The sequence below is a fragment of the Engraulis encrasicolus genome, chromosome 11 (assembly GCF_034702125.1).
Source record: "Engraulis encrasicolus isolate BLACKSEA-1 chromosome 11, IST_EnEncr_1.0, whole genome shotgun sequence".
NCBI lineage: Eukaryota > Metazoa > Chordata > Actinopteri > Clupeiformes > Engraulidae > Engraulis > Engraulis encrasicolus.
The window spans coordinates 49,350,354-49,359,093 of NC_085867.1; the positions used below are offsets into that span (position 1 = coordinate 49,350,354).

At 40.4% G+C, this 8,740-nt stretch overlaps 1 long non-coding RNA gene across 1 annotated transcript; it reads right to left on the reverse strand.

Annotated features, from left to right (window-relative positions):
* Nucleotides 1-5,751: 5,751 nt before the first annotated feature.
* LOC134459072 (uncharacterized) lies at nucleotides 5,752-6,965 on the reverse strand. The gene is made up of 2 exons (XR_010036758.1): nucleotides 6,619-6,965; nucleotides 5,752-6,200 (listed from the first exon to the last, which is right to left on the reverse strand). It is a non-coding gene; the product is annotated as an uncharacterized LOC134459072 (long non-coding RNA).
* Between the last annotated feature and the right edge of the window lie 1,775 nt (nucleotides 6,966-8,740).

Sequence of the window (8,740 nt, forward strand, 5' to 3'; positions counted from 1 at the left end):
AAGTGTAGGCGAATTAGAGAATCACTCATATACTCCTTAGACACACATCTGTTGAAAGGCATGCAGGCCACTAGAAATCCAAGATGGCCGCCCATTTTCCTAGGTGGCCACCATATGTGTAAGGCAGTAGCGGCTGGTAGTCTGTCAAACAGGGGAGGCTGTTCAATTACAATATGTCCAGAACGCAAAAAAAAAAAAAGGGGGGGGGGGTCAATTTTGACACACACCTTATATTGGTCCTGTCACATATGGCCTGCCCTCACACACTGAAGGACTCTTGTTGAAACAAATTTGTTAATCATTAATCATTATCCCCCTTGTAGCCTATTCATAGGGAAATGTTTTCATCATCATTATTATTCATTAGGCCTACCTCCGCCACATAATGATGTGATTGAGTTTGCCTTCGTTGTCTTTGTTCATTACTGGGTGCACGGCTTAACAGCACAGTAGGAAAGGACTCGCCACTCACGGGACTTGGCAGTTAACCAGTTGATCAGACACCACGAAAGCTCAAAAGAAAAGTTTGTTCTTCCCTACCTTTTTCACCAAGTCAATATTAGGCAGTGCTCTGCTCTGCTCCTTGATATTCATTTTCTCCTCATAAGGACGACTGGAATTCGCCAGAATTTAATCCACAATGCTTGGCATTTCATTTTGCATAGCTCTCTAGCTTTCTTGCAAGCTAGCAATAAAGAAAAGTATAGGCAACCTCAACTTTTGAATTGGGAGATTAAAAAGGATAAGGACGTGCCACTATTAAGACTTTATTCGCAACACTAGGTTTACAAGAATATGTACACAAAACTGGAGTACAACGCAATGAATAGCTTCCCAACTGGTTATCACGACGAAACTTCTCAGTCAAATTAATAACATATCCGCATTTCGAAATGAAAACAATTACTGTAGCCTACTGACACGGGGTTCACCCAATCACAAGTCGGAGCTCCAGTCTCCGGTCCCTCCCCCCTCCTCTCTCTTCTCCATTCACTCCCAGTGAGGCTCAGTCTCAAAATTAAAAAAATTTCACGGCAATAGCCAATGACCGTTTAGCATTTTGCCATTGAAAAAGCGCACAATCCCACATGCCATTGAAGTCCATTGAGACTCGACTTGCTTGCGTTGTCATGAGCGGAAAAAAAAAAACTCGTGCGAGCTTCGGGATCTTATTACAGATTGGTTTAATCTCTAAGTTGAGCACATGCATCTATGGAGCTGGGTCTGAAATAGCAATGATATTAAGTCGTGTAAAGCATTAGTTTACATACTATTTCTCCGTGATTTTGGACAGGAGGCGGCGCCTCCCTTGTACTCAAAGAGGAATCGCCTCTGGTGTAAGGTGACTGAAACATTTGATAATTAGTGATACAAGCATCCCACTTGGTACAAATACTCCATGACATGACAAAAAGATCAACAGCTAACAAAATATGGACCTGCAGATGGCTATAGCTGCCAGTGTGAGTATAGAGTTCTTCAGTAACGCGGAAGCATGTAGTAGATTGTAGTCTTTCATGTTAGCATTTAAGGACTTCCTGGTTCGTATCGGCTTCCGGCTTCCATTGGGAATGAATAGGGGTAAATTTCAAATAAGCTCCGAGTGCAAGCACGCGCTTAGCGAACCCCCGCAAACTGTCGAGGGTGTTAAAAATAGGCTGTAGGTATGACATGGTTGATCATTTTGTGTCAAACTTCGACATAAATACGATGTTGCGTCCATATGCTAAACCCGGAAGCTTTTGGCGACTACAGAAGCGGCGCCTGTATCTAACGGCATGTACGTGCGGAGGGTTGTACCCATGGCAACCAAAGGAAAGTATGTAGTTCGGAAGTTTTAATGATCAGGAAGGGGTTAGCAATATTGAATTATAATCGTCATGATTTAACATGTGAATACACCAACATGATGATACGATCCGTTCCACTAATGAGAAAGGGATGCGGGGACACGCTAATGTTCGTTGTTGCCGTGCAACTTATATTTTTGCCAAACCTGAATCTCTATGGCGTTTTGCAATGTAAAAAATCGCCATCGAACCGGAAGTCCAAACGCCGCATACAAGTTGACGTCAACGCTGAAGAGCTCTATTGGGACATTTTAAAATTCCTATACAACAAGATAATCTAAATTCATCAAAGGGATTATGGTAATCTCTCAAATGTCCTCAAATCAGAGATTATGAAATATAGCCATATGGTAGCCATATTGGATTATACATGGCCTTGCCATGTTTAAAGTGGAAATGAAGCACTGACAACTATTATCATTTTTTGGCGGCTTATTTATTTTCATAAACGAATGGATGTTCATTGAACTGCACTTTTAAGTAGTTTTGCTGAAAAATGACATGTTATTACCGAGTTTCGCCACAAGGGCGCAGCCATGTTCGCCGCCTACGTAACGCGAATGGTAGAACTTGGTGGCTAATGTAGCCTTCCATTCACTTAACGTTAGCGTGTGCTAACTACAGCGCTAACTGACTCGAATCGTGGCAGTAAAATTGAAGAAGGACGAGGGGTTCATTTTACATTGTCCCTGGGTTTTCTATGTTATATACCTACTATCAGATGAAAGAGAAATGCCAAGTGTCATTATCACTTTGTGTCAAAAAGCCTTTGCTACGAGCATGGTGGGATAGCTGCAGCCATCCACCCATTGCATCCACCATAGGACAGGAGTCAGGACTGGGGCTGCTCGATCTCATAGGTTTGTAGTGACAGACCGTCATCAATAACGTCTTTTTCCTGCATTGTTGGACGCTAATCTGAAAGCCCATGTCTTTAAGTTGGCTATGTGGTTCAATTCAGTAATAGAAAATAACTTGCAAAATTGGCGGAAGTTTGGAAAGCTTTGTGAAGGGAAGGGACGCAGCCTGTGTGTGTGGCTATCCCATCCCCTCTCTCGTCTCGCTCTCGGAGTTGGAGGAGCTTTGGGGATTTGAAGTTGATGCCACGGGAAATGACACGTTAAACTATCATGGCCTACATTAAGTTATGGCATGCTTAAAGTAGCTGCATCTATTGTAGTAAATTATTATGTTATTGAAGTCGCGGATGCATCCTCAAACTGGCTGGAATAGCGTTGTTGCCTTGGATTATTGTTGACTGGATAACACCGATAAACGTGGGCACGGAGATGTCAAAGTAGCCTAATTCAGGTGCTTGGAAAATGTTGGCGAAATCATCGGAAGATGAAGGTAGGGAACTGCAACATTGCACGACATCGCACGATTATGAATAGTGATCATGTTGGCTCATACCAAAATGTGTTAGCGACTTGTCACCTTAGCAAAAAAAAAAAGCTGCTTGTTTACCTGTGGTTCATGTGATGGGATGTCTTGTCTGCCTTCATGCCTCATATTTGTTCTGTCCCACCCAAACACGTATTCTTGCTTCATTTGGGTTAAGCAAATAAGCTCATAATCAGCCACGCAAGTCCCAAATGTTTAATTCACTACTATCATAACAGCATTAGAATAGGAGACTACCATTCGCGTGACGTCACCCGCTGTTGACTGGAAACGTTAACAGAAACGTTACGTTGTTTGTGCTTTATTTTTTTATTAACGGCTTGAATTTCAGACTTCAAAAAAATATGTATATTTGCTGGCTTATCTTACTGGTGTTATAGACCCCTATATTAGGTCACTGCTTCATTTCCACTTTAAAGTAGGCCATTTTTTTCAAAAAGGATAATGTCTAAGGAGCATTTGTGCCGAGTTTGGTGCTTCTATCACAATTTGGAACTTCTGCAGTAGGTGAATGGGTGGCCATCTTGAACTTCAAATGGTCCATACACCATAACAACAGAGTTGTGTCTGCAGAGTATTTGTAACACGTTTGGTGCTCACATCACTATTTGAACAATTGCTCTAGTATCTTTCTGGCAGCCATCTTGGAAAATGGGCGGCCATCTTGAATTTCAAGTGACAGGCATGCTTTTGCAAATTAGTTAAGTCAAAGGAGTATTTGTACCAATTTTGGTGCTTGTATCCTTATTTGAACAATTGTTTTATTTTACTATGAAACATCTGAACTTGGAAAATGAATCATCTTGGAAAAGTCACCTGCATGCTTTAACAAAAGAGGTACATCTAAGTAGCCTAGCGAGCCAGACCCGTACAGCAAAAAGCTGTACCAGGGTCTAGGAGGGCTGGGCGGCAGTGTGGGCGGGATAAACGGTTGCTTCAGCACTCAACGCCACGCAATTGGATGGCAAACAACCAATCCCCACACACTTCTGTGTAACGTCACAGCTGTCTTGTGAAGCGGCAACTCCGAGCCGTCGTAGCAGTGAATGCGTGTGATGACCACAGCCACAAACAAGTTTCCTAATAAATCGTGTTTTCACTTACATAGTTCAAAAATGCCTCGTTTTTAACCACACGGCCCTCCTTGATCAACCAGCGAAATGTTGAGCAATTTGGGGCTTGTTAAATGGTTATATTTATGATTGTTGTCAACATGGCATGTCCTGTGTTAACTAGCTAGCTGTATACCCATAACTAATACACGGCTGGATACCTACCTCTGTGTAATTGACGACAGATTGGCTAGCCGCTAGCTCGGTAGACTAGGTGTCATTCCCATCTATTTAGTAAGCGACTTACAGACTTTCAAAGCTCCCAAATGTCTCGTTTTTAATGACATGGATCTTACTATAATTTGGGGCAGGCATATAATACAAGGCTGGATACCTAGCTCTGTGTTACTGACGACAGGTTAGCTAGCCACTAGCTTGGTAGACTATGTCATTCCCATCTATTTAGTAAGCTACTCAAAGACTTTCAAAGCTCCCAAATGTCTCGTTTTTAATGGCATGTGTCTTATTAGAAATTGGGGCAGCAATTTCATTCTACACCTACAGTAGTGGTCTGATAATAGCATGTGACTATCTGGTTCTGTAAAATGCTCAACTTAGCTTACCGAGCTAGTTTAAAACATCGAATGATCAAATGGTAATGTGTTGTGATCTATTTGTGTCCAATAAGTTCATGGTGTATTATTACATCAATCCATGTCAGACACGAAATGTATTATCATCCAGGCTTTTTAAATTAAGTGAACACTTTCGTGCTGTACGTAGCACGGACGGACACCATGCTTCTTCTTAGAAAGTTTCCTGTTTACTAAGTAGCCCGGCCCCCCTCGCGATTTGATTGGCCCTGTCATCGGATAACTTTCAGCCTCGCAAAACGACTGGGGTCCGCTAGACTGCCCCCGGGAGCAAATTCAATTTGCGGTCGCTAGGGGCGTCGAGTATCCGTACCAAGTTTGGTGTTTGTATGGCGGCCATATTGGAAAATGGGCAACCATCTTGAATTTGAAGTGGCCCGCGTACTTTTTGATAATAGTAATGTCTAAGGAGTATCTGTACCGATTCTGGCGCTTGTATCACAAACTGAAGTATCGGGTCACCTATCTCCCTAGCTATTACCTGTGCCCAAGACAAGCCGCACACCCCCAACCAAAACTTCTACACGGTATACACAGTAAATAATGGATTTAAGTGATTGATTACCGTACTATGATTCTCTGATAAGACATCAAATGGAGACCAAAATATGACTACATTTGTGTTTGCTTTGACCTAATTATAATGTTCCCAAGCTGGATTTTGGTCACAACCTCAACACAAACAAAATTCTGCGTGTAAGGTAGGATACTCTGCACAAGTTAAAAATAGATATTGAGCACCCTTTATCAAAGGTTCTTTTCGAGGAGAAGGATAATACTATGACCAGTTGGTAAAGTTTGAAAAACATTGCCGGTATTTATTCATAAAAAAAACACTCAAATGTAACCTCTCTGTCTGGATAGACTCTTAAAATAGTCCTTTTCAAAGAGGAAGAGAAAAGAAATAGAAAAAAAATAGGAAATAGGAATAAATAAGAAAGTAGAAAAGAAAAACCCTCAGAGCTCTGAATTAAAGAAATAAAATAAAATAATCAAATAAATAAATAATGCTCAAGTCCAAAAGTGTCCATCTACCCGGGTAGTATATGTTCTGTTTATGTGTCCCACGTGCGGGTGTGTGTAATGGATCTCCTTATCTCTGGAGCCTCTGGATGCAGAACGAAACGCGGCTGTAGGAGACGAGTGGCCAGACGCTCCTCTTCTCAGTCACTACTGGCCGCGCGTGCACCCAGGGAAGTTCGGCGAAAGTTCGTTGGAATCAAGCTCTTAAAAAAACCAACCTGCATAGCAGGGTAACATTACTGTCAACACTTTCCTAATTCTCTCTTCAGTTCTTCAATATGTAAACTCAAAGTGCAGTATTTGAAACATAAGTCCATTCAGTCCATGAACTGCACAAAACTGAAATTCAGTCGCTAGCTTAGTAGCTCAATAACATGGATTCTAAACAGTATTCACGAGCATAGGCAGTTAATCAGTTCAGTCCAACTCCAGTTGGTTTTTTAGCTTGCAGTCAAAATACATTACAATTTCTCAAAATAAGCCTACACAACAATATCATACAACTATATTCCTGTAACACATCTTCACAAGATGTGTCATATGCTCAGATCATGTTTCTTAACCAAATACCATGAATCAAAACAAAGCCAGCTGATATCGCGACTAGCGCTGGAAGACATGAAAATAAAAACTCACCGGAGCAAGGGAAAGAAATAAAAGATAACCAGAGCAGTCCGGATCTTCTCTCATACGATTCTTGCTTCTTAAAGGGATCACAACTTAAACAAAAGAATTTTCTTCAACTGAATTATGAAAATAAAGTAAATAAATTAACTTGTAATTTCTTTCTCTCACAACTGTTCTTCAGTACAATCGTTTCTTTTCATTGGTATCTCGCTCTGTCTCCATAGCAACCAGTGCTCTTACTCTACGTATCTCTCTTCCTAACAGTGTTTCTACTGCCACCTAGTGGACGGGAATTGAAATTGCAGCTACATAGACAAACACATAGGAAATAGGATAATAAATGTAACCGTAATATTTCACTGGGTTACATGCGCACCCCCTGGAATCTCTGGTGCACCCCCAGGGGGTGCCCGCACCCCAGGTTAAGAACCACTGCAATAGGTGACGGGAAACTATAGCCATATAGACTTGACGTCTGCAAACACAACTCTCATGAAGGTAGAATACCAGTACATTTAACTAAGCTGTGAAAGAGTGGTGTCACGTCATGTCGTTACATGCAAACAATTATTCTTATGCCGTTATGAGATATTGCTGGGTTACATGTAGGTTATCGACTAATTAATCGTAACTAATCGACTATAAAAATTAGTCGACAAGAATTTTCATAGTCGACTAATAGTTTCATTTAATTCAACACTTTATTTACTTTACTAATGCTTTATTTTTTTATTGAAACCTAAAATTGCCCAGCACGTATGAATTGGACGTTGCGTCAAAGAGTAAATAAGCTACTATCATGATTTAAAGCTCATTGTGAGCTCAGGGACCTACTTTTAACGGTTAGTCTAGACACATTTTTCATATTTGTGAATGTTAGAAGCATTTTTTAGTAAAAGTTGGGAACCTATGTACTTAACATAATTTAAGTGTGCTGAATTCAACTAGACTGGTTCCCAAGCTGGATTTTGAGGTTTTGACAGTTAAATTTGAAAAACAAAATGGCTGCCAAAATATGCGATTTTTGACAGAGCATTTTTACCAAGTATTGCTGTACTTGGAAATAAATGCTCTTTTCTAACATTTTGTGTCCCATTAATGTTTCTTGATGAATGTGTCTACTATAGAGGATTTTAAAAAGTATCAAATAGCTTCTAGAATGCTAATAATGCTAATATTGTAGGTGTTAGCCTACACGTTTCAAATATTTAGCTTTTCTAATAAGATATTTGTAGCCTATGTGTGTTTATATGAAAATGTATATAAAGTTTATATAAAGAAAATTGATGTAAGTATTTTAGAAATACTTAGCATAATGTGAAGTATTTAGTGTTTCCAAAAAATCACTGAAACTTGCTATTGGCACTTTGAAAACTGTCCAGAAATCGCTAGATGACACCATGATGTTACATAGCCTATAGCATAAGTAATTATTTTGTGCCATTTTGAAAAGTGTTTAGACATAAATTAAATATTCTATCAGATGCTATTGCAGACATTCCAGATAGTCTATACATGCTCCTCAGCCTGGTTGTTAGTGGCCAGACATCTCTTGAAGATGATGGAATTGGTGGCAAGGAAAAACAAAGCAGAGTTCTGAGTGAGGCTAAAGCCCTTGTTTATTGTGTCAGTGATGGCAAAAAAATGGACTCCTTATCAAGCTATTGGGTAAAAGACCTAATACGACTATTCAACCAGGCAGGTCATTGTCTGAGTTACGACCAGGTCCTCCAAGTCCAGGACCTCCTTAGCTGAGAGCACTCTAAAAACACTGAACCAAGACAGTGGTGCCATTATTCCAACAAACATTGCGGCAGATAAATTCATCCACTACACATGTGATAACATTGATATCCTGGATAAAACACTTGATGGGAAGAATACTTCCCATGCAACACAAATAGCAGCATGGACAAGAGGCCAACCAATTGATGATTCTGTTAAAGATATAGAGGTGTCCACTAGACATACATTAAATGTGCCAAATGCCCTGATGGAGCTAGGATTACTCCTAGGACATTCAAACCAACTTTTTCAGCACCCATTGCTGAATCATGCTTTGGCAAATCTGGAAAGGAGCACACGTATGCTAGACAAGCAAAGGCTACGGGTCTAGCTTTCTTCTTGCACC